Raw genomic sequence first — 24,802 nt, 5'->3', positions numbered from 1 at the left:
GTTTAAGTGCCTCTTGGTTTTAAAAGTTGCTCCCCTGAGCTGCTGGCTCTGCTGCCTGCTACAGCAAATGTTCGGGTGCCATCAGCATCGCGCTTGGGCGTGGGCACTGACCCTGCGGAGGACAGAGCTGAGATTCGGGTGTATTGTGTACCCTGCCACCAGCCATCGATTTTTATTTCTTTTTTTCCCCTAGCAGATCAATTTTGAATTATTTTCCGAACTTTTTGCGGCACGGTAGGCTCTTCCCGCTATGATTTGTGAAGCTGTGGGGGCCCTCAGGCATTTGCTGCTGGCAGAGGAAAAGCGCTTGTTGAATTTGTTGTAAATACTTAATGTTGGGACAAAACCATGCGTCTCTGTGTGTGTGTGTGTGTGTGTGCTGTGATGCCCCAGCCCCACCAGGGAAACCCTCCACCAATGAAACTGCTGCTGGAGCTCACGCAGGCCTTCATCGTGCCGAAGGACTTCGCGGGGACTTCTGCCGGCTCCGGGAGAAAAACCAAAAATCAGGACAAGGAGAGCTCAGAGGCTGCGCCCACCTGCCCTCGCTTTCCCTTCACCCCAAGCCCTGTTCTACCATGATTCAAAGATCAAAGCCGAAATTCCTTGAAGTGGTATATTCTTTATTGCAGCGCTGGATGCACAGGGGATCTCTCCACCTATTGTGCATACCCAAAGCGGAAAGCAGTCTTGAATTTCTACAATCAATCTCTCAATATTCTACAAGCGCCTATACATATTCATTACCTATCCCCGCCTCCCCTCGCTTCTCATGCTAATTAGCCTTTTGGCACCTTTTGCCTGCGTAGAGCCTCCCAAGAATTGTGGGCAGGGGTCTTTGGGACGTGGGCAGGGGTCTTTGGGACGTGGGCAGGGGTCTTTGGGAGGAAGACCCCGAGTCTTCCTCACAGTGTACTTTTCACCTTTGGTCAGGAATCTGCTGAGCTGGCATGTTTCTTAATTGCAAGCGCTGGTTGTTGCTAATTCTTCCAGTTGTTGTATCTTTATAATGAATTCCAATGTCCAGTTTTGAGATTTATAGTCCTTCCATTTGTTTCTCTGTCCGTCTGCCGCTTCCTTATCATGAGTTCCAGTGTCTTGTTTCGAGATATACGGTCCTTGTCTGGGGATTGTCCTTGCCTCCCCAATGCCTCCTTAATCAATCCCCCCTTTTCTTTTCCCATGCAAATTCTTTTGCATCAGATGCTTCTATTATTTGCAGTAACACAACAAAGCAGGCATCTAAACAACATGCACACAAATATTCCTAACACTACTACTGCGATTAGAGCAATGAAAACTTGTTTCAACCATTAGAAATTGGGCAACCAGGAGGTTAACTTATTCCATATTTCACTAAAACTAAACTAAATATGAAAGATCATCTTTACTGCTCTCATGTAGGATCCTTGTCTGCTTCCATATTTCTTCCAGGTCGGTAGAGATCCTTCCACTCTGATCTACATACATACAACAACTTGTGTTTATTACTGTACAGACTCCCCCTTGAGTGGCCAATAACAAGTCTAGGGCCATCCGATTTTGTAATACTACCTGTGATAAACTAGATCTCTCTTCTTGTTGAGCCTTTATAGCATCCGGAATTTTGTTTTCTAACTTCTCTATAATTGCAGAAATATTAACTATTGCCTTTTCCAATTCACTCACTCCTAACCATGGGATAAACCATCGAACAAAACTATGAAAAGCGGTGTGTCTCTCTATCAATGGATTGTTAATTTTTTGTCTCATTCTCCGGATATGATTTCTCAAGTAACCTCGAGGCACTACATCATGTACTGTCATATTGGGGACTACTGCTCCAAGAGTGCAAGTCCCCTTCCAGTTCTCGGGCAAGACCTTACGGGCTGTATCATTGCATAGCCAATACCACCCTTTTCCTTCTGGAACTGGCCAGCTGGCTGAATTTGCCCAACTGCTAGTTGTACTAATATCAATTGTTTGATTACAAGATGTCTGATTTCCCACATAAGTAGTACCCGTATTTATACAATCCTGTTTTCCCATACCCTTAGGCGGGTTACGCCTTTGTACACATACAGAGTAAGATTCCAATGGCACGAAGCTACTAACTTCTAGTTCCAAAACTTCTTCATATTTTTGCCCCCAAGATGTGTTTTCCCACAAATCAGTCCAAGATAAGTTTGCAGGCAAGGGAATGCCGATTAACGATACACCCTTATTCCCATGCTGTGGCAGATGGGTGCATACCCAACAGTTCGTCTTATTAATTACTTGAGAAATTGTTTGTATCAGGGACAGGTGTAAGTTCTCATTCCAAACTGCCCACCCCGAATCTGAGAACCACACCCTTGCAATCATTAGGATCTGGAAATCCATCATTTTCTTGGTCCAATTGGCGTGGTGGTCCATATCTCGCCAGGGCCTTCTTCACCCTTGAATTGTGGATCCAAGCTGCTTGCTCCTTAATCTTAATGGTGGTGTGTGTTGTCAGTAATACCTGGTATGGTCCCGTCCACTTTCCTTCCATTTTTCCTCTAGGGGTTGTCCTGAAAAAGTCTTTATATATATATACATATATAATCCCCGAGCTTAAAAGGGTGGATTGGTTGATCCAACCGTCTAGCCCAGGTCCTGAGAACAAATTTATGTACTTTATTTAATTATTTCTGAAGTTCAGTTATATATGCATATAAATATTCTCATCCTAATTGCGTTCGGTCCTCTCCACTAAATAGAAATGGATATGGCCTTCCATATAAGATTTCAAAGGGACTCAAATTCCCTTTTATTCTAGGTTTAACTCAAATTCTAAGTTATGCTAAAGTAAGGGATTGAGGTCATGACAAATTAGATTCTTGTCCGATTTTAGCTATTTTTTGTTTAAATAAATGTTTCATTTTTTCTACCTGTCCACTTGCCTGTGGTCTGTAAGGAGTATGCAGTTGCCAATCTATCTTTAGAATCTTACTTACCTGTTGTACCACTTGCGCACAAAAATGTGAAACTATCAGAAGACATTGCTACTAGAATCCCAAAGCATGGTATTATTTCATTTAACAAGACTTTAACCACTTCTCTTGCTTTGTTTGTTCGACAGGGAAAGGCTTCAGGCCTTTCTGAAAATGTGTCAGTCAGAACCAGTAAATAACGATACCCCCCTTTTCTAGGGAGTTCTGAAAAATCAATTTGCCACTGTTGCCATGAATAATTTCCTTTACCGATTATTCCAAATTTTATTCTCTTCTTGGTATTGGGGTTATTGTGTAAGCAAATGCTACATTGTTGAGTTACTTGTTTTATCGTATCATCCCGCTAATGTCTGACTCAGGCTCTTATGCAGTGTGCCAGCTCCCCAATGTGTTTTATTGTGTTCTGTAAGAACTATGGGCCATGCCAAATTAGAGGGTATTATTATGCGGTTATCTTTTAAATATACTCATCCATCTGGTTTCATTTTACCTTTCAATTAATTACTTTCAATTAATTACCTTCAATTAATTTTAAGTCTTCTTTTGTATAGTTTGGATATAGTTTGGATTTTACTGTCTGGTATCAAAGACAATGCCTTCACCTCAGTTATTTCAGCTGCCCGCTTAGCCTCTGCCAATCGATTTCCAATTTCAAAATCAGTATTCCCCTTCTGGTGTCCCTGACAATGCATGATAGCTACCTTTTCTGGTTGTTCTACAGCCTCTAACAACTTTAAAATTTCTTCAGCATACGTTATGTGTTATCACTGAGCGGTCAGCAATCCATGTTCTTTCCAAATTGCTCCATGAGCATGTATCATGCCGAATGTATATTTAGACTCTGTCCAAGTATTTATTTTCCTTCCTGCTGCTAGTTCCAGTGCTCACGTAAGAGCAATTATCTCTGCTTTCTGGGTGGATGTCCCAGGGGGTAATGGTTTGGACTCGATTACCTGTTGAGTGGTTGTAATGGCGTACCCTGCCTTACATTGTCCTTGTTTCACAAAGCTGCTTCCATCAGTATACCAAGATTCGTCAGCATCTTCTAAAGATTCTTCCTTAAAATCGGGTTGATTAGAATACACAGTCTCCATTGTTTCTATACAATCATGGGTTATGGGTTCATCCAGAGTTCTACTAAGGAAAGAAGCTGGATTTACGATGTTAGTGACCACAGTTTCCACATCATCTTGTTCTACTAATATTGCTTGATATTTTAAATTCATCAATTCTTGTTTAAGTTGTTTAAAGACTTTTTGTGCTTCTCCAGTCCAGACTAACTTTGACTGGTTAATCTTTATCAAATCACATAGAGGCTTTACCAATAGTCCATAATTATAAATCCAAAGGCGACACCAACCTGTCATTCCTAAAAAGGTTTGTAGCTCCTTTACCGTTTGAGGTTCTGAAGTCCGGCAAATGACTTCCTTATGCTCAGTTCCTAGTTGTTTGAAATTTCAAATCCCAGATTGTCCTGGTTTCAGTTAGAACAGAATTAATTTTCTTCCTAGTAGCTGGTGGAATGCTGTGTTTTGGCTTAGGATGAGAAGAGTGCTGATAACACCCCAATGCTTTAATTGTTGCAGAGCAGTGCTTATACTAAGCCAAGGACATCTCAGCCTTTTGCTCTGTCCTGCCAACGGGCAGGCTGGGGGTGCAGGAAGAGCTGGGAGGGGACAGACCCAGGACAGGTGACCCAAACTAGCCAAAGGGGTATTCCATACCATCTGACGTCATGCTAAACAATATATAGGGGTGGCTAGCCGGGGGGAGGGGGCCGGACTGCTCGGGTTAGGCTGGGCATCGGTCAGCGGGTGGTGAGCAATTGCATTGTGCATTACTTGTTTGTACATACTATTATTACTTTCATATTATCACTATTGTATCATTATTATTATTATTGTTATTATTATTTTTGTTATTATTATTTTCCCTGTCTTATTAAACTGTCTTTATCTCAACTCACGGGCTTCACTTTCCATTTCTCTCCCCCGTCCCAGAGAGGGAGGGGGGAGGGTGAGCGAACGGCTGTGTGGTGTTTAGCTGCCGGCCGGGTTAAACCACGACACAGATAGGTCACACTTTGTTGAGCCAGCTGGACTTTCTGTCAAGAGACTTGATATCCATTTAAACCCAGAAAATTAAGAAGACTTATAGTCCATTGAATGCAACTCCCTTTAGTCTCGGTAGCTATTAAGAGATCATCTACATATTGTAACAAAGCACCTTCAGTGTCTGGAGGCATCCAAGTTTCGAGTTCCCTTGCTAATTGGTTTCCAAAAATAGTGGGGCTATTCTCGAATCCTTGAGGTAGTACTGTCCATGTCAGCTGCGTCTTTCTGCCCGAATCGGGATTTTCCCATTCAAAGGCAAATAGGTTTTGGCTTTCTGTGGCTAAGGCTAGGCAGAAGAAGGCATCTTTTAAATCCAGTACGGTACACCAGACTTGACTATTCTTTAATTTAGTCAGCAAAGTATAAGGGTTTGCCACTACTGGATGTATATCCTCGGTGATTTTATTTATGGCCCTCAAATCCTGAACTAACCTATAGCTTTTTCATCTGCCTTTTTAATTGGCAATATGGGTGTATTGTATTCTGATTCGCATTCAATCAATAATCCATACTGTAAAAATTTATCAATTATCTCTTTAATTCCTTTCCTATCTTCTATCCTCAAAGGATATTACTTAACCTTAATGGGTTTCTCTCCTGGCTTTAATTTAATAATTATTAAGGTCACATTTTTAGCTCTTCCAGGGACTTCGGTAGCCCAAGCTCCTGGACATACTTGATCTGTGATCTCTAAAGGTATTTCACTTTTAGGGTCAGTTTGTATTAGTGCCAAGCTTAACACGTTTATTAGTTGTTCTTCTCCTATTCTTAATTCCATTTTCCCTTTTTCAAAGACAATTTCTGCTCCTAATTGCTCTAATAAATCTCTACCTAAGAGTGCCCATGGGGAGTTAGTTAGGCATATATAAAAATCTGTGTATGCCCCATTGTTTCCCTAACTTGTACTTCAAAGGCTCACAAAAATAAGCCTTTTCAGTTACACCTTTTACCCTAACATAATCATTCTGTAAAGGCATTAATGCTTGATTTAGAACTGAATACGTTGCCCCATATCAATAAGAAATTTCACTTCCATTCCTCCCCTAGCTTCATTATAACCAGTGGAGGATCCGCTAGGATAGCTTCCCCAGGTCCCCGTTATTCCTGTTGAAATCAGGGACCAATGATTACCCTAGAAAAAGGCTAGTCAATTTGTCCTCCGAAGCCAGGTCCAAACCGTTTTGTTTTATTTATTTATTTATTTTCATTACATTTCAGAGCTGGTCCAAAAATTCCATAGGGGTTTCGTTTAGACCTTGTTGGAAGCATATTCTCAATTCCCAATTCATCCAGATTTTAGTATTTACTTAGCCGTTCATAATTTTCGGGATGATTAGGGTCTCAGTGGGGTCGGTCAGGGGAATGCAATTGTCCACAGTTCCCTGAGCGGTCCCATCGGTAATCTGAGCTCGCACATGAACTCAGGTTGTTTTAAGAGTTAACTGCTTTTCTGTTTCCATAACAACTCTCTCTCGGACCCATCGTGATCCCTTTGCCCCAAAGGGCTAACACCCATGATTTTAAGACCTCTGCCTAGAGCAGAGGCAGAACTATTAACATTCCTACATCCTCTTTCCCTGCTCATTCAACTTCAAACACCTTTAACACTTTCAACAACCCTTTTAACACTTCCTTTATCTTTCTCCAGCCTGTGCTTCTCTAATGCCAACATCAAAGGCTCAGTCAGGGGCCAACTTAATTCCGTACCTTTTCCCACCAAGATGCTGAAACAACATCAGCATACAACATTTCATCCTGTTCTCCTTCTCAAAACCAACATTAACTGTAGCAAAACATTAGAGTTTAAAGTTCCACTTAGGGGCCACTTTTCTCCACATTCCAGCTTATAAAGCGGCCACCATTGATTACAATATTTTATCAATGTTTTCCTGTTCACACTTCCACCGGCAGATCCTCCAATATCCTTCCAGTGACTCAAAACACATCCTAACGCACTTTTCTTTAAAATTTCACTGCTTGTTTGCCCCCCCATTTTCCAGTTCACACTTTCAGAATACACGTATCACTTACAAAAATGTGGGCACGCAGGTATCTTTCAAGAGCGATGTCACGAAACTATTACTATTACCAGGAATATTGCCAAAATCACAATAACAATAATCAGAGTCAAATTCCACATGCAATAAGTCAGAAAACTGAAATATGTAACACCGTAATGATATCTTTCTTATAACAACGCCACGAACCTACTATTATCACCAAGAATATAGCCAAAATCACAGTAACAATAACCAGAGTTAAATACCACACTCCATGAGTCAGAAAACCGAAATAGGCAACACAATTCCAGATGGACCTTAAAGCGAGCTCCTTCCTTAAGGTCCCCAAACATATACTTATGGTGCTAACCACAAAGTATATACCAAACACTGCCTCGCAGAAGATCACCTGCTGACTTACAGACAGTTCCAGACGACCGGTCTACCAGAAAACCAAACCAGAATAAAGAATATACTCACTCACAATGATGGGGTCCTTGTCTGCCTCCGCAGTGATCCGGTGAGTCGAGGAGTCCCTCCGGGAAATCCCGGGGGTACCCGAGGGAGTCCTGTCCCCAGCGGGTCCTGCGGTCCGGCAGAGAGGTCGTCCCATCTGGGGTGCCAGATTGATTCAAGGATCGAAGCCGAAATTCCTTGAAGTGGTATATTCTTTATTGCAGCGCTGGATGCACGGGGGATCTCTCCACCTATCGTGCATACCCAAAGCGGAAAGCAGTCTTGAATTTCTACAATCAAGCTCTCAATATTCTACAAGCGCCTATACATATTCATTACCTATCCCCGCCTCCCCTCGCTTCTCATGCTAATTTGCCTTTTGGCACCTTGCGCCTGCGTAGAGCCTCCCAAGAATTGTGGGCAGGGGGCTTTGGGACGTGGGCAGGGGGCTTTGGGAGGAAGACCCCGAGCCTTCCTCACAGTGTACTTTTCACCTTTGGTCAGGAATCTGCTGAGCTGGCATGTTTCTTAATTGCAAGCGCTGGTTGTTGCTAATTCTTCCAGTTGTTGTATCTTTATAATGAATTCCAATGTCCAGTTTTGAGATTTATAGTCCTTCCATTTGTTTCTCTGTCCGTCTGCCGCTTCCTTATCATGAGTTCCAGTGTCTTGTTTCGAGATATACGGTCCTTGTCTGGGGATTGTCCTTGCCTCCCCAATGCCTCCCCAATGCCTCCTTAATCAAAAAACCAAAATCAGGAGGAGGAGAGCTCAGAGACTGCGCCCAGCTGCCCTCGCTTTCCCTTCACCCCAAGCCCTGTTCTACCATCAGCCTTCGCCTCTTCTGCCTGCGGTGCTGGGCTTTCGCGTGCGCCATTGCTCCTGTACATAATTTACATATTTTATCCTTTTTTTTATATATTTGTTATCTATTTAATGCCCCCCCTCCAATAAACCTGCGACCATAGAGACGCGGCCCCCCCCAGCGGTCCTCCAGCATCCCAGCGCCCCTTGCGCGCGCTCCCGCCCGCCCTCAGCGGCTTCCGGCGGTGGCGGCCATGGGGTACCGCGGGCAGGGCCAGAAGGTGCAGAAGGTGCGGAAGGTGATGGTGCAGCCCATCGTATCCTTGCTGCGGCTGGGGGGTGGCGGGGAGGTGGGTGGGGGGCGGCTCGGACCTCAGGGGGCTCGGATCTGGGGCCCTGGGGGCTCGGCCCGGGCCTTGAGGCCTTGTCCCGGGGCCCTGAGGCCTCGTTGTGGGGTTTGGGGCCTTGTCCCGAGCCCGGAACTGTCGTCCCCGTGCTGAGCCCTTAACGCAGCGCCCCAGAACCTCATCTTCCGCTACCTGCAGAACGTGAGTACCGCGGGGAGGGGGCGGGGATGGGGATTTGGGGGGTGTGGGGGGAGTGGGGAGGGTCTGGGGATTCCCCTCGGTGAGTTCGGCTCCTGGCCGTGTCCCGGGACGGGTTTGTGGGGGATGGAGAGCTGTGCGGCATGCTGGTGGGCACGAGGAGCCCGGCGTTTCCCCCTCGTGTAGCCGGGCGTGCAGGGGTGTTCCCTTGTGACTGGAAACGTGTTCTTCACCAAACGTGTAGCATTCACCCGATGGTATAACGCTAAAACGTCGGATTGCTCATTGAAACTGCCCCTGAGAGTTGCTCCTTGGAGCGTTTGGGAGCTGTCGTGGCTGTGGCTAGCAGGTATTTCTGAACACATGAGAGAACAAAACTGCTCAGTGTTTGTGGCCCGACTTACTCTCCTCCTTTGTTCTGCAGATGTCGAGGATCCAGGTGTGGCTCTATGAGCAGGTGAACATGCGGATAGAAGGCTGCATCATCGTGAGTATCCACACGTCCCCACGTTACATCTTTCGTTTTCCCTCATTCACAATCCTGTTTTTTGGTCAAGAAAAGTTATCACAAGGAAAAAAAAGAATTGTACTTCTCTAATAAGTAGTCTTCGTTGTCCGGCCAGGATCGGTAAAAATCCCTGCTCGCCGGTAACTAGAGCCCTTCATAGAGCAGCGGGGGGCGGGGGAAAGGCCTCCTGCCCGGCCCGGCTCCCCTCCGCTGCCCTGAGGGGGAGCAGGCCTCGTGTCCGGGCCCTGCGGGTCGGGTCAGGGTGCCCTGAAGGGAGGGGAAGGGGGGGGGTGCAGGCCGCAGGGCCTGGAGGCAGGGCTGGGGGCTGGGGTGTTCCCTCCCCCCGTATCAGCCCCTTCTGGGCCCTGTGAGGCAGGAGCTGCTGCCCGGGGTTAGGCCCAAGGTCCCCTGTCAGGCCCGGGGCCGCCCTTCCCCTCGCCCTGCCCTTCCCTCCCGCTCCTGAGCCCTTCCTCAGGCCTTGCTGGGCCGTCCATCCGGCTGTCTGTCCATCCATCCAGCCCTCTGGCCATCTGTCCCACCACCCTGCCCTCTCCCTAAGGAAGCAAAGAGTCCCCGGGCTGCCTTCATGGGGAGGGGGGAGTGGGGAGGTTCTGCTGAGAAAAAAATGAAAGATTTCCCCCTTAACGGGCGCCTTGCGAGTTATTTTGAGTTCCAACCTTCTGCCTTCCTTCTGTAGCAGTGCCTCTAAGGGGGGCGCTGTAACGCAGCCCTCATCTGGCGCATTGCTCCTCCGTTCCCCCAAGGAACTGCCTTCAGGATCTGACTAACTCTGGATGCACCCGGTTGTCGCCTTAATTTCTCCTTTAGCTTGCTGAAAAGAACCCTGTTGGGTGACCTTTTGCGTTTCTCGCTTAAAATTTGGATCAAGGAGGTCTGTGTTTCCTTACGCTGATGTCCACGCTGAAGGGGCAGAAGGGTTCCGTGCTGTTGCTTGGGTCAGCCTTGTTGCCAGGTTGGGAATGTTTAGCCTACCGGTGCTTCGGTGCTGTTGGGCTGCACTCAGAGTGTGAGCTCTGGGCGTTATTTCTCAACTACTGCGTTATTGGAGCGTACGGACCCAAGATATTCTGCGGATAGGTGATTTAAGCCACGTCAGAACCACCGCTGTGGCGTGTGCCAGCGTCGGACGCCCGTTCGACTGATCGGGCGGAGCAGGTGAATTGAATTTGGTGCTGGGTGGCGAGGTGGTGTTGGGAGAAGAGCTAGGCTAAGGAGAGCTTCCTCTTGCTCTGCCCCTTCCCATCTCAAACGGCCGCTTCCTGGGGAGATGGGTTCGTTGGGAGGCTAACTACAACGTTACAGTGAGGATGAGGAATCCTTTTTAGTCCCGTAGGTATTTGCTGCCAGGCCGCAGCGTTGATTTCAGAAATTGTATTTAAAAAAGGAAAAAGAAAGGAAATCCGTATTCTTTAACATACTCTCTTGTCTCGGAGAGTAGATGTAGGAGCTTCAGCAGTGCCCTTCCTCCCGAAAGGATTCCCAGTGTCTGCTCAGACACTGAGGAGGAAAATAGAGGAGAGCCACCCGATATAAATAAAGGCAAGAAGGGGTTATGGATTAAGGGAAAACCACTACTTCAAAAATTGGTGCTCTCTACAAACCGGTTAAGGGTTTGGGACCTGCAGGTGCTGCCTCCACCTGTGTGCGTTGCAGTCGTGCCTGTTGCCACTGAGCAAAACGGGGAGAGCTGCTTTGTCGAACGCGGCGTGTTAAAGCACGTGCCACTGCCTGGAAGAAAAGCACGGACTTCCCTCGTGTGGGACTTCTTCCCTAGCCATCTGTGGTTTACCTGATGGTTTCCCATAAGCTGTGAATGTTTAAAAGAAAAAAACCAACAAAACCCAACACCAACGTTGAGAGTGGTGAGGCAGATCCTCACCTGGGGCCTCAGAATCAGCGGTGACATCACCATGCGAAGCATTGTGTGCGCTTCGGGTCGGGGCTGCTGCGAGCCTCGCAGCGGGGAGGGAGAGCGGATGCGGGGTGCCTCTGTGTCAGCCCTCTGCCCTGGTGGCTTCGTGAGCACTGAGAGTTTGACTCCTGTGTTCCCAGCTTTCGCTTGCGCACCTGCGGTGTGGCAGAGCCAGCGAGCTGCTTCCTCAGCTGGAGGAGGAAGAGGAGTGACCTCAACATTGCCGAGGTAAAGCACAATTCTTGAAAAGATTTGGCAAAGATGTGGGTTGTAGCAGCGCGGCTGCTGCAGCTGCAGCAGATCCTGGAGCATTGGAGAAGACAGAGAGGGGTTTCTTCGTGAAAAGAATGCTGTTAAAAGTGTTTTCATGCCAGAAATGAGGATAAACGCCTCTGTTGTTTGACATCCTCTATTGACCTGGCACATTGGCATTACAGCGTACCTGGCACGCTGTTTGTATTAAAAAAACAGGTATTTTAGTCAGGGCAGGCCAGAAACCTGCCTTGGCACTTCCACATGGCAGCAATGCTTACAGACCCTGCATCCTGGCTGCCAGGCCAGGATCTAAATCCGATGGTGCTGTTGGTAAACTGAAGCTCAGGAAGCGCTTCTGGGTTTTTCTGTACTTCCATGTGAATTTTGACCCTGTGAAGATGGTGTCTTAAGCTATTTTCGGAACAACAAATAGGTTGAAAAGCAGTTTCAGTTTAACATCTGCATGCTTGGGTGTTATTAACAGAGCTTTGTATACTGAGCTGGTGCTTGGTAGGAGAAAAAACATAAACCTTACCTGGGAAACTTGGACCCCCTCAGCTACATGCTGCTAGGAGGAAACTCAGATGTAAGAACACACTTAAATAACACATCAGCAGAGCTGTTGTGCTCCTGACCACCAAAGGCACCTTTTTCCAACACCGTCGTACTGGAAGTTGATGCAGCCGGTTCCATCCGTAACGTGGGACTGTAGAGTGCTGTAACAGAAATATTTTTTCACAGCTTTGGAGAAAGTGAAGCAGAGAAAACCACACATAACCACTGATAGCTGGACCCCAAACTGCCACAGACTGACAGTGATGCCCACTGGATATCTCCTGAGACCCTGCTGCCTTCTGACTGCTCCAGCAGAAGTCCCGTTTTAATTAGCCAGCAGGTCCCTCTGAGTGGCTTTGCTAAAACTCCCGCCGTAGGAAGTATCCTACGGGAGCCAAGTTGCTAAACTGATGTGTGGGTTTCCCTTAACCCCCTCAGCCCTGACTTTCCAGCTCCTGACGACACTGCCAACGTGTGCAGTGTCACCGTGTGCCAACTAGGTGCCAGCTGCCATGGTTTGTATATTGTAAAAGTAGTGATTTGGGACTCGTGAGCACTGAGAACAGGTTAGCAATTGCTTCAGAGCTTTACTTGTGTCGCTCTGGGGCAGGGAGATGGGTGAAACATCTTAGGCTTGAAAGTGATTCCCTGCAGAGTGACGTGCTCAGATCTGCACAACAGATCTGTCGTTCTGGTCACCTTATTAGATCCCTGCTTGAGAGGGTGCTTGCAAGAATCGATTCCTCTTCACCTTGATGTGTCAAGCTAAAGAGAAATCCGTGCCGAAGCACTGTCTGATCAGACGAGTGGCTCGGTTCAGGATTGTTCTTTGACAGCTGCAGAAACATAAAACAGGTCCCTGAAGTTTGAAGACTCTTCCAATAGTTTGGGCCAGCAAGGAGCAGCTGTAGCTGGCGGCTGCGGTAACTCGGGGCTCAGAGTCTCCCAGAGCGTGGTGAAAGGTGACCCCCAGCTGGCTGCTGGAGGAAGCTGAGGCAGCGTTCAGCTCTAACCTTTGCCTTCTTGGCTGGCATCTTTGCACTCCTGCTGTCAGTGGGTGTTGAGTGTCCTTCCCCCCAGCCACAGAACGTGCCCTCAGATGTAGGCAGCGTTTAGCAGCTAGAATTCCCTCCAATATAAAGAGTACAAATCATGCGTTTTCTGCTTTTGCTTTGGAACTCTTAGCTTGAGGTTTTCCTGCAGGCCATGAGGTTTCTTGCAGCAGCAGGGATGAGTTCTGTTAGCAAGAGGCTGTTCTGTGCTTCGACTGTGGGAAGATGAATGGTTCCCTGTGCACCGTTAAATAGAACTTGACACCTAGCACACCGCACTTGCAGCCTGTGGGGTGCTTTAACAAGCAGGTAAATCAGCAGAGGCTGTTTTGCAGCCGGGGTGATGCTGGCTGATTAAAAAGCAGGGGCAGAACAAGGAGTTTCTGGTGTTTGTTCTTGCTTGTCATCCGACTCTCCACTTCCACTGTTCTTTAAAAAAACAAAAACAAAAACAAACAAAAAAAAAAACAAGGGGTAAGCATCTTGAATATCTTTACTAGAAATGGAAGGCACAAAACAAGCCAGCAACAGAGACTGTCCAAGAGAAATACTTGGTGCTTTATAAACAAACAAGGAAGTACCCTTAGGTAGGTGTGATAATCCTCCTCTAATGCGTTTTTGGAGTGCAAAAATAGATTTGTCCCTTTCTTGCTCTTCTCTCCAGGACAAAGGCAGAATAGCCAACTGCAAAGTTAGAGCAGGGAGGTCCGTTTGTTCCATACTGAGAAAGACAAGCCTGTAAAACAAACTAGACAGATTTTCTTTGTGTTATTTATCTTCCTTCAGCAAAGGCAAAGCTTATGACACCTGTTGGTGTGTATTTCCAGGATTTGGGAAAAAGGCTTTGCTCTCTTCGAGAGACTGATAACTTGATTTGATCAACTGAAGAAAGCTGGAAAACTGTTTGTTCCTCATTATTTTTCGCTTGTTACTTTCTTTAGGGTTACTTTTAAAAAGCAGATTTCACTGATCACAAGCCAGTAGAAGACTTTCAGCCCAAGCAAGGGTGAAGACAGCTCTCTCCAAGAGCAGAGGAAGTCCCTGTGGAGAGAAGCCGAGCTTGTTAGCAGAACTCGTCGGCATGTCTAAACAAGGAGACGATTGCTACTTCTATTTCTATTCTACCTGTACCAAGGTATGGCTGGCTTTCCTTTGCTTTGCTTTGTTTCCCCAGTTTTTTCAGGAAGGAGTAGATTAGGAGGAGGAAGCACACTGGTCTGTGGTTAACTTGAGAACCAGATAGATTCTGAATTCAGTTGTAGCAACATTAGGCAGCAGCATGGCCATTTTTGAGGCTGTACTCTCTTTTCCTTGTTGGTTTCCTTTTGGTTCCAGGGAGACAAATGTGCCTACCGCCACTGCGAAGCTGCTCTGGGCAATGAGACGGTCTGCAAGCTGTGGCAGGAGGGTCGTTGTTTCAGGAATGTCTGCCGATTCAGACACATGGAAATTGACGTGAGTGCCTAACGATGTGTTCTCAAAAGAAATCAACAAAAGCCTTTTTCAGTGCCCTAGGTGTACTGATGGTGCTTTTGCAGGATAGATTCGTTTGCTTCCAAATCATACTGGTTTCTCTTACCAAGAGAGGGGGTGGGAGGAAGCAGAGGGAAATAAAATCAATGCCTTAGGTATGTCTTAGCAAGATATATATGTGTTTTGATTATTAGATGCTGACAGTTTTCTCAACAGATGCAGAATAGCTGTTAAATAGACTGCTAAAACCTGCTGGAGCAGGGGGGTAATAAACAGGCTGTTCTATCCTCATGGGAGCAGGCTTGATAAGGAACTATTGGGTCTCTTCTGAGCCACAGTCCTTCAGCTAACGCTGTTCTAGCTGCCTGGGGTAGGAAGTGGGGAAAGTTAAAGGTGCAGAAGAACTAAGTCTCCAAGAAGTAGTTCTAGACAGGGTTAACCTAGGCAATTTCGGATGTTCTTTTTCCCCCTGAATAATCCTAGTATAATCCTAGGTGTATTAGTTTAACCCACCCTCAACTGATGTCTGCGAGTGCCTGTCTTCTCAAACTGAATGATGACAAATCTAAATGTGCATAGTGGTTGCAGCTTATGCAAACTTTGTGAATATGCCCAGAAATACTACACTTAACTGAGAAACTGACCTTTGGAATGATGTTTCAGCACTGTGTTGTGACAGCTGTCATGATCTGGAGCTGCGCATCTCTTTGCAAGCCTCAGGTGCATGTTATCACGAGCTTTTCTTTCTTTCTGTCTTCAGAAAAAGCGCAGTGAGATTCCCTGCTACTGGGAGAACCAGCCGGGAGGCTGTCAGAAAGCCAACTGTGCTTTTCATCATGCAAAGGGACGTTACATCGATGGACAATTCTTACCACCAAGCAAGAGTGAGTTTAGGTCCTTCTTCTTTAAGCGCTGAAGACTTAATTTTGAGTATTACTTCGTGGGTGCCAATCCTGTAGGGGGCATCAGGTAACTGTTCATTTGTGAGTGCAGGAAAAGGTCTGCAGTCATAGGTGGTCACTTAAACCGAGTGTACTGCTGGTGTTTGTTTTCTGCTTTCGTGCTCGGCTTCTCTTTGCTTTGTGTGATGTTTGCCTTGCAGTTTGCTTCCTGTTGTTTCATCTTTTGCTGGGTGGTAGGGAGATGTGTTGTTGTTCCCGGTGTAAACAGTGATGGGATGGGCAAAAGGAGATGCTGAATTCGTTGTCTGTGCGGGTTATCTGCCTTTCCTACCATCTCTTTGCATTGTGGTCAAAGTTTTAAACTGCCATATTACCGATGATCCTCCTCTTCCTCTAGCTACACTGCCAAGTCCGCCTGAGTCCGCGGACGATGAGTTGAAAGTGGCTCAGATGTCACTGCAGCAAAAGAAACTTTCTGTCCAGTCAAATCCCTCTCCACAGCTAAGGGGGTGATGAAAGTGGAAAACTCTGAAAATGTCCCAAGCCCTACACACCCTCCAGTTGTAATCAATGCTGCAGATGATGATGAAGATGATGATGGTGAGCATGTGTTGGTTCTTGGAAGGAATTTCTGCTGTAAATGATTGTGTTAAATCTTTGGTTCTTGAAGGAATCTGTGCTGTACATGAATGTAGAAATCACAGATGACCCGAGGTCTGACTAGCGATAGGGCAGGCAGTCTGGCCAGGTCACTGGTGGCTTTGTCTGGCAGTCAGTGGACAGAACCTGAAACGTTGGAGGAAAGCTTAGAACCACTCCTGCTTTAGCTGGTCTGTTGTGTAAAGTTCTATGTGAAACTAGGAAGGAAATTTCTTATTCCTGTCTGAAGAGCAATGTGTTGTGTAGTAGTTAAAGCTGCAGAGAGAATCTAGAGTCCTAGATGTTTTGTCCTAGTGTATTCTACTTCGGAGTTCAATAGGGGGGTAACTGAAAAACAGAAGAGTAACGAGAAGAAAGAGCTGTAGAAGACAGTGCTATATAAGAAGCAATTTCTGAAGCATTAAAGAGGCTGACAGTGGCAGGTGTGGACACAGTATGACAGGAGTTTGTGTATAAATTGTTTAGAGCTGTGCAAATGCCTTTTAAAGGGAAAAAAGCGTGGAAGTACTTTTACTCGTAGACATTCACCTTAGAAAGGACTATTTCTCAGCATTTGTACCTAATAATATTCTGCTTGCTTATGCAGCTTTGTTCTGCACAAAGTATAGCTGTCAAGCAGACTCAGATTCACGCTCTACTATCTCAGCTGGAATTTGGAGGAAGCACTGAGACTCGTAATATTTTTTTTCTATGTTAATTATAGTTAAAATATGAGTTTATGTGGTTTAGCTGTCAAAACAGTGTCTGACTGGGTTTTTTGGGACATGGGCTAACAGGATAATATTTCTGTTGGCTACTGGTTTCTGTGAAATAGAAAAAAAAATCCCTTTTGTTTTAGGGGAGGAACCTGTGGTTCGACTAGATCTTGCTGATAGACAAGGAAAACGGAAAGCCTCCGCAGGTAAGAACTTTTTATGAGCTTTTACGTAGGTGCTGCCTTCTATATATGACTGCAGTAAAGAGTATTTTTGAGGTATGAAAGGAAAATACATTGCAGTGGAGATCTGTGTTGACTGCAGAAATGGCAAAAAAAAAAATAAAAAAAATCATTTAGCAGCTGAAAGGCAATTCTATGAAAATATGCTTGAAAAATAGAAGCTTATTGTTGACTGTTCTCAAACCTTCCTGCAAAGAAAAGTTCTTACAATATTCCTTGTTTTCTCTGAAGATGATGTAAGCACCGTTCCAGTGAAGCGCAGCCTTGCTGAAAGGCTGGGGAAGAAGGTAGAGGCTCCGGGAAATGCTGACAAAGCCCCCAAGAGAGATCCAGGTACTAAACGGGCATCTGGATTGGATTCCTGGGTTTTGTATTTAGTCTTTCTGTTTGTCCTTTTCCAGTGATGTTTCTTTTTGCATGTTGGCTGAGGTCGTAATCACTGGGATTCAAAGTTCCCTTTCCTGTCTTGTTTTGAACTGTGAACCTGAAGTTGACATTATGCAGCCTCCCTAATTCGTTCTGTTTCTGTTTTGCAGTTCAAGTTGCCAAGTCTCTGAAGGACAGGCTGGGATTACCTCCTAAACAGACCAGCACTGAGAGAGGTAACAGCTAGATATTAAATATGCTTTCTCCTCCTTCCTTTCCATGAACTTGGACTGCTTTCATCCATCCCTAAAAACTAATGTAAACGAAAACAAAGAACTGATGCCTCTTGCTTGAGTGCTGAAGCTCTTCTGACAGCCACTATCAGAAATCTGGCTCTAGGTGTGTGTTTCTTTTCTACTTGTGCCTTGTCAAGGTTTTTAGCTGCTTCTGTGAACCGTTACGTACCATTAGAATAGAACCACTGCCAGGAACAGGAATTTGAAATGCAGTCTGAAAAAGTACTAAAGTAAAGCAGCATTTCTGTGTAGCAGTTCTCTCTGGGTAGGGCTGGTCTTCAAAATACAAGTGGCTCAGAGGAGGAGGAGAATGTTGTTCTAAGGATATTGTTCTAAGATGCATTATTGGGAACACTCCAGATTAGTTTTCCTTAGTGCTCTGACAAATTTTGGAGACTTAAAATATTGCTGGACTCTTTTTAAATGTTGGTGCTTCTCCTCATTTCTTGATGATGACAGGGAAGGCTGCTAAGCCGATGGGAGAGATCCGTGTGAAAACACTGGAGGAAATCCGTCGTGAGAAAGCTCTTCGGAGACGCGAAACTCAAGCCAAAGGCGAGGCTGAAGGGCATGGTAAAACTGAAGATTCCAGCGCAGGGGCAAGACCTGCTCGTGCAGGTCGCATCAAAACTTTCCCTGAAGCCTTGTCTGAAAAAAAGAATAACCGCTTGGTAGAAGAGAAGAAAAAAGCAGGAGAATCCCCTAGCAAGAGCAAAATTCAGGGTGAGTCCAAGAAGCAGCTCGCTCTGTCCGGGCGAATGGATTGCACATTGTAGCCTTTCTCTCTCTCATGGGACACGAGGATGCACAAATGCACAAAGGAAACAAGTACCCAGCTTTCTTTATTTCTGCCGTTGACAAAACTTTTTTTTGTCTTTTTTTAAAGCACTTGAAAAAGAAGAAAAGAAGGCAGTGAAATTGAACCGGCCTTTTCCTACCCTTTCCTCTGTAGCTGATGTACAGGTGAGTCCTCTGTGAAGACACACATCCATTCGTACAATTTCTGATAATTCTGCCAAGTTTGGTTACTCACCGTGTGCCACCCTCTTGAGTGTGTTCTTACCCTTCAGCACCTGGTAGGAGCTGCAGAGCAGTCTAAATCCTATCGCCAGCAGCATTTCCAGACAACTCTGTAATCCCCAAACTTGGAATCAGTCTGTTTATACCACAGCAACAAAGAAACCCTGTTAGCACCAGCTGAAATCTACACGGTTAACGTGGAGGGAATTCTTTTTGTTCTTACTGACTTGAGCTGTCAGACGTGAAGGATTTAATACGGAAGGCCAGAGTTCTGTGTTGAAGGAAATCAATCTGTCAGTGGATACTGTATAGGGGAACTTGTATGACTTTCTGCTGCTTAAAAAGAATGTGATAAATAGATGTACAGCAGAACACCCTAGCTGTCTAAAGAAGCTTGCCATAGTGGATATTGCAGATATGCGAGACTGTGTCCATAGTAAAGCATGGCTCTTGTTACATGCAGAATTTTATGGAAAAAAAAACAAAACCAAAAACAACAACAGTAACCTGAAGGATATTAATATGCTGTTCCACATCAAGACCATTTTGGAGGGATTGCTGATGAGATTTTCTTAACGAAATCTCCACGCACGGATTTTTTTTTTTTTTTGTCCTATTCATGCACTACTTTTCTTTCCTTCTAGCCCACTCAGCAGAGTGGAACTCGTAAATGTCCAGAGAAGAGCTTTGAAGAGAGCCGGTGGGAGAAGTGGCAACAGCGAGAACAACAAGAGAAGCTTCGGAAGGAGGAAGCTGCTGTCAAATCTACTGCTGGCTTCTTTAATACTGAACCAGCAGGGAAAGTGGCAGCTCAATTTCAGGGCCAGGAAGCTAAAAGTAAGTGTTGAAGGTTAAGAGTTCCTTAGGTTGTCTTCTGAAATACAGACAGAAGATGACGATTCTCATGCTGTAACTCTGGCTGGGTGCATTTTGCCACGCAGTGCTACGAAGCGAAGTGTGTACTTTCTTTTTCTTAGTTTGTTTCTTTTCCTGCCAGCCAGATGTTAGGTAAGGAACGGGAGACTAGAAAATGACACTACAAATTTGGACGTTGTAGAACAACTTAACTGTGGGACATCACTGCAAGGGAGAGGAAGCTGGTACAACAGTTGCATACACTCTTGTCCTACTCTAACTGCTGCTTTTTCCTTTCCTAGAGGGAGCAGGACTTTAACTATAAAAGCTGTCTAGATTTGTGAACCCAGCTTGCACTTAGGATTGCTATGTGTCTGAGGTTTCCCTTGTCCTGGATTATTATTTACTGTAGCTATTGGGTTTCTTTGTTCCTTTGTATGGATTGTTGGTAGACAGAGTTTACTATGTGGAAAACATTCCTGAGAATCCAGGCAATGGCGGTGTAATTCTGCTGGCCAAATGCATTTAACTGTGTAGAAGGACTGTGGAAATGATGAAGAGAACCTGGATTTTTCCTGAGGCGGAGCAAGACTGTATCAGTTCTCTCTTCCTTTTACTCTAGCCAACTTGATGACATCTGCGAAGCCTTCGGGTGGGAAAGTCACTTTCCCCAAGAAGAAGGCACTGAAACGTAAGGCACCTGGGAGTTATCCCTCTGCCGTAGCAGCTGTGGAACTACGGACTGCCTTTGCTGCTGACATGATGGGACCTCCAGCCAAAAAAGCAGCCATGGTAAGGCCAGGGGCTAATGCAGAGATGGATCCCTTGTTAAATTTCTACCCTCCTCTAGGAGAAAAGGTGGAAAACTCAAACGTTCTGCAGGCCTTCTGTTTCCTTTTAAATCCGGGAGCTGTCTCCAGGATGCTTGTAGAACCCTTCTGTATTTAGGAGATGAATGGCACTCTTTAACCGGTACTCTGGTGCTGTGATTTCTCTGGTGTGGGGGATTTTGTCCATTCATGCCATGTTCTTAAAAGACACAAGAGCATGAGTAACGTCCAGGTGAATGTGAACTTTCTTCAGGAGCACCTTGGTTTTGTATTTTGGCCACGGCTCCGCAATGCCAGAGGAGAAGCAGTGTGGAGGAAAAAGCTATTAAGGAATCTTTTACCCATGTGTCATAAATACTGTTTTGCTGCTTTCTAGGGTGTTTCAGACGTGCCGGAGCACATCCCAGCCATCAGACTTGAAGAAAATCCCCCAAACAGGTGACAACCCCAACTTGTTCTTTTTCTTGATCAGTGTATATCCCCAGGGAAACGTACGTTCTGTCACATGTGGGAAAAAATGAGGGTTCTGAGATAATTAAAGCCAAAATCCATCAAAGGAATAAGTCACCTGAAACCACTTTCTAGCAGGAAATCTAGCAGGATTGCTTAATTAGGCTTTCTTTAAATGCTGCAAGTCAGCACAGCTTTCCAGTGACTTCTTGGGTTGTCTGAATACCTGAACGAGGAGGAGGTGAAGTTCCTCTTCCTCGTGAGGTGATAGATGAGGAGTAGTGTCCTCTGCCTTTTGGTCCTCAAGAATGCCACCTCAACTCCAGGTGGCCTGGCTTCACGGATAAACCCCCAGACTGAAAAATGTAGCTGGTAACACATCGGGCTCTAAATGTTGTAGCCCTGGGTGGATTGATAACAATCCCTGTGTAAGATTGAAGCGTAGGAGGGCTTGCCTACAGTTTTAAGAGGCGGTTTGCAGAAAAGGGATTTCCCGTTAAGAAATGGCATATCCTGATTGTTCTTTCTTGCTCTCTCAAGACCTGAAGTGCGTCTTGGAAGCCCGGCAAGATTTGAGGAGCAGATGGAGATCAATCTCGAGACCTCGACCTCAGCTTCTTCCCAGCTAGAAGAGGCACGCACACGCCAGCTGAGTTCCACGGGGAATGCGCCCTTATCTGCAGATGAAGATTTTTTTTTTGATTTTTTTCTTTTTATTTTCCCTTTTCCCCTCCCTTTTCCCCTTTCCCTTTTTATTTCCCCTTAGTTAAATTGTTTAGTTCATGGTAGTCTTTATTTAATTATTATTATTATTTCCCTTTAATTAATTTATCCTTATCTCAACCCCTGAGTTGTTCTTTGCTTTACTTCTCCCCCTCCTCATCTAAAGGAGGGGGAGTGAGGGAGCGGTTGTGGGGTTTAGCTGCCCAGCATGGTAAAACCACCACAGTTGGATACCCGTTCCACAGGGAACGCGCCCTTATCTGCGGATGAAGATTTTGAGAAGCTACTTTGGGAAATCTCAGGTGGCAGACTGGAAGCCGAATCGACTTAGACCCAGGGAAGGACGACGATGACCTCCTCCTTGAACTCTGAGATGATTGACAGTTGAACCGCGTAGTCCTATGGTATATTTAAAAAAAAAATAAAAATTAAAACTGTTCTTCTTGTTGGATACCCCGAGGTGATCCTTTTTCTAACTGAGGCTTTGCAATGAGACTTAAAGCACAGTCCGAAGTGGTAGAAATTGGCAGGGTCTGCTCTCAGTTGTCCTAAATTTCCCTGCTGGTCAGAGTTAAGGTCTTGTGCATCCGTTCTGTAACTATAGGTGGCTACCTTCGATATCGAGAGGACAAAGCACTTCTTTTGGCACAGAAAGATCTCCATTGGCACGCCACGGTGGCTGCAAATCGATCTTCTGATGGAGCGATGCTCTGAAGGCTTAAAGGTCAAGCTTCTTCCTTCCTCCCCCCTTGGCACAACTCGATGTTGGGCACATTGTGAAGCTTCGGTGTTCTGATTTCTCAGACAGTTGATACCCAAATCCTGGAGTTACTATGTCAACTCTTGACTTTTACTTGTGTGAGGAATGTGTTAACAATTCGTGTCCATAAAGAACAATTCTGTTTGAATCCTGTCTGCCTCTGGGTCCTGCACTGGCAATTTAATTCTTGAACCACAGATGCAGTGTGTCCCAGTCTCCCCCTCATTCTAGTCAATTTATCAAGGCTTCAGAAAAGACTCCTTAAATTTATGAACCCGTTTGCTTTTGTTATTCCGGACTTCTATTTCTAACAGTTACAGCCTTTTTTCCTGTCTTCTTCGAGATTAACTTAACACTGCTATAGATGTGTCTGTGAATGGCTGGGGAAGAATGTTTTAATTACTCGTGAAGCGTCAAATAAGAAAGCTGTTTGTGTTTGATGTCTGGGAGTTTCAGAACAACTGATAACAACTAGTGACTGTTATGGGATACTATGAGGATCCTTGGTATCTGGCCAGGGGGGCCAAGAGATTAAGAGGAAGAAAAAAGAAGCTGAAGGACGGTTGGGAGACAAGACCTGCAGAGAGTGTACAGAGAGTGTTCCATAAACTTGGAATAGTGCCAAGTGAGTACAAAGGGTGAGAGGAAGACTACGAGCCTTCAGCATGCAAGACCCCTAGAGACCCCCAGAGGAGACTGAGGCGCATGCTTCAGTAGGAGGAACTGGACCCCAGAAGCTAATTATAATAATCTTTTTTTTTTTTAGAAGTAGTAATGAATATGTATTAGTTTAGGTGCATAAAAATCAGCTGCTTGATGTAACTGGTGTGCGTCCTGGTGGAGCGGAGACTCCCGGTGCACCCAGCGCTGTTTGCTTACCTCTATTCCTTTATATTCTTTTAATAAATCCTATTTTTTTATTTAATCCTAATTTGAATCCTGAGCCATTTATAACACTTGTGTATGCCATTGTTTTGACTGTACCCGTGTCAGATGATGAAGCTGTAGGGGTGGGAGGGAGCAGAATCGTTATTCCAGTGTGTTGTGGAGCAAACTTGCTGCCAGGAGTGGGGGTGGGGGTCAGCCACCCAGCCTTACTTTCAGTTATCAGGGATGATCAACTGGTGAAAAGCAGCAGCTCTGCCATGCGGCTCCGCTACCCCCACTCCCTTCTCTTGTGCTGTACCAAAGTTCCCCCAGGCTTTGGTTGGTGCTTTTTGTTGGTGTGAGGAATCCGGGGCGAGCAGTCGGGACTCTGCCGCAGTCACGGGGTCGATGAAGGGTTGTTTAAGTGCCTCTTGGTTTTAAAAGTTGCTCCCCTGAGCTGCTGGCTCTGCTGCCTGCTACAGCAAATGTTCGGGTGCCATCAGCATCGCGCTTGGGCGTGGGCACTGACCCTGCGGAGGACAGAGCTGAGATTCGGGTGTATTGTGTACCCTGCCACCAGCCATCGATTTTTATTTCTTTTTTTCCCCTAGCAGATCAATTTTGAATTATTTTCCGAACTTTTTGCGGCACGGTAGGCTCTTCCCGCTATGATTTGTGAAGCTGTGGGGGCCCTCAGGCATTTGCTGCTGGCAGAGGAAAAGCGCTTGTTGAATTTGTTGTAAATACTTAATGTTGGGACAAAACCACGCGTCTCTGTGTTGAGGGATGGGGATCAAGAAGCAACCCCACTGCTATGCCAGAGTCCCTATAGGCAGTGTGGGTTTTCTCTCTATGCAAGCCTCATTATTCAGAGGCAGAGTATGGCTTCGTCCATTCAAGGTCCAGAATCAGTTGTCAAATGCTAGGCAAAGCCAGTGGCTCCTGGGCTATGTGACAAACTAACCCTAGAGCAAAACTCCTCCTTGTCCTCTTACCTGGGGCCCTTTCTGCGATGCCTTTAGGGTGAGTCAAGGCTATGATCTCCACCTTCTGGGGATGGTGTTTGAGCTATGTCCTACCTCAGTGCTGAGACTCTTTTGCCTCTGTAGAGGCCCTTTGCCATGACACGAGTGACGATGAGAACTAAAATCAACTAGCCTCTGAAACGTTCTTGTTCCCAAGCACAGTTTTTTCACTGGCTTGCTTTAACTCCTAGTTTTTGGCCGAGAAGCTGTTGTTTCTCTGTGCCTTTAATAAGAGGCTTTCTCTGGAGCCAAGTCAGGATGGCAAGATTGAGCTGGGCAAGGCTATCGAGGAGGAAATTCAATCTTCCCAGCTGGGTGTCTGACCCTTGGAGCCCGGGCCAACTGATCTGAAGCGGCTGTAAAAGCTTTATTTCGCAGCATCGCTGTCTTCCCTGCTTGCATTCTAGGCACGGTGTTTCTGCTGACAGCATCTTCCACCTCCTCAGCAGAAGCTGCTTCTTT

At 45.8% G+C, this 24,802-nt stretch overlaps 1 long non-coding RNA gene and 2 pseudogenes across 1 annotated transcript; 1 reads left to right on the top strand and 2 right to left on the bottom strand.

Moving 5' to 3' along the window:
* Window positions 1–169: 169 nt before the first annotated feature.
* LOC137843884 (uncharacterized) lies at window positions 170–3,438 on the bottom strand. The gene is made up of 2 exons (XR_011089737.1): window positions 2,625–3,438; window positions 170–659 (listed from the first exon to the last, which is right to left on the bottom strand). It is a non-coding gene; the product is annotated as an uncharacterized lncRNA (long non-coding RNA).
* On the bottom strand, window positions 666–2,409 carry LOC137843880 (syncytin-2-like; annotated as a pseudogene).
* Window positions 3,439–8,660: 5,222 nt separating the features above from the next.
* On the top strand, window positions 8,661–21,808 carry LOC137843874 (zinc finger CCCH domain-containing protein 11A-like; annotated as a pseudogene).
* The last annotated feature ends 2,994 nt before the right edge of the window (window positions 21,809–24,802 follow it).

Source organism: Anas acuta, chromosome 24 (assembly GCF_963932015.1).
Source record: "Anas acuta chromosome 24, bAnaAcu1.1, whole genome shotgun sequence".
NCBI lineage: Eukaryota > Metazoa > Chordata > Aves > Anseriformes > Anatidae > Anas > Anas acuta.
Note: the sequence above shows the minus strand (reverse complement) of the source record. Positions and strands in the feature narration are given on the sequence as shown.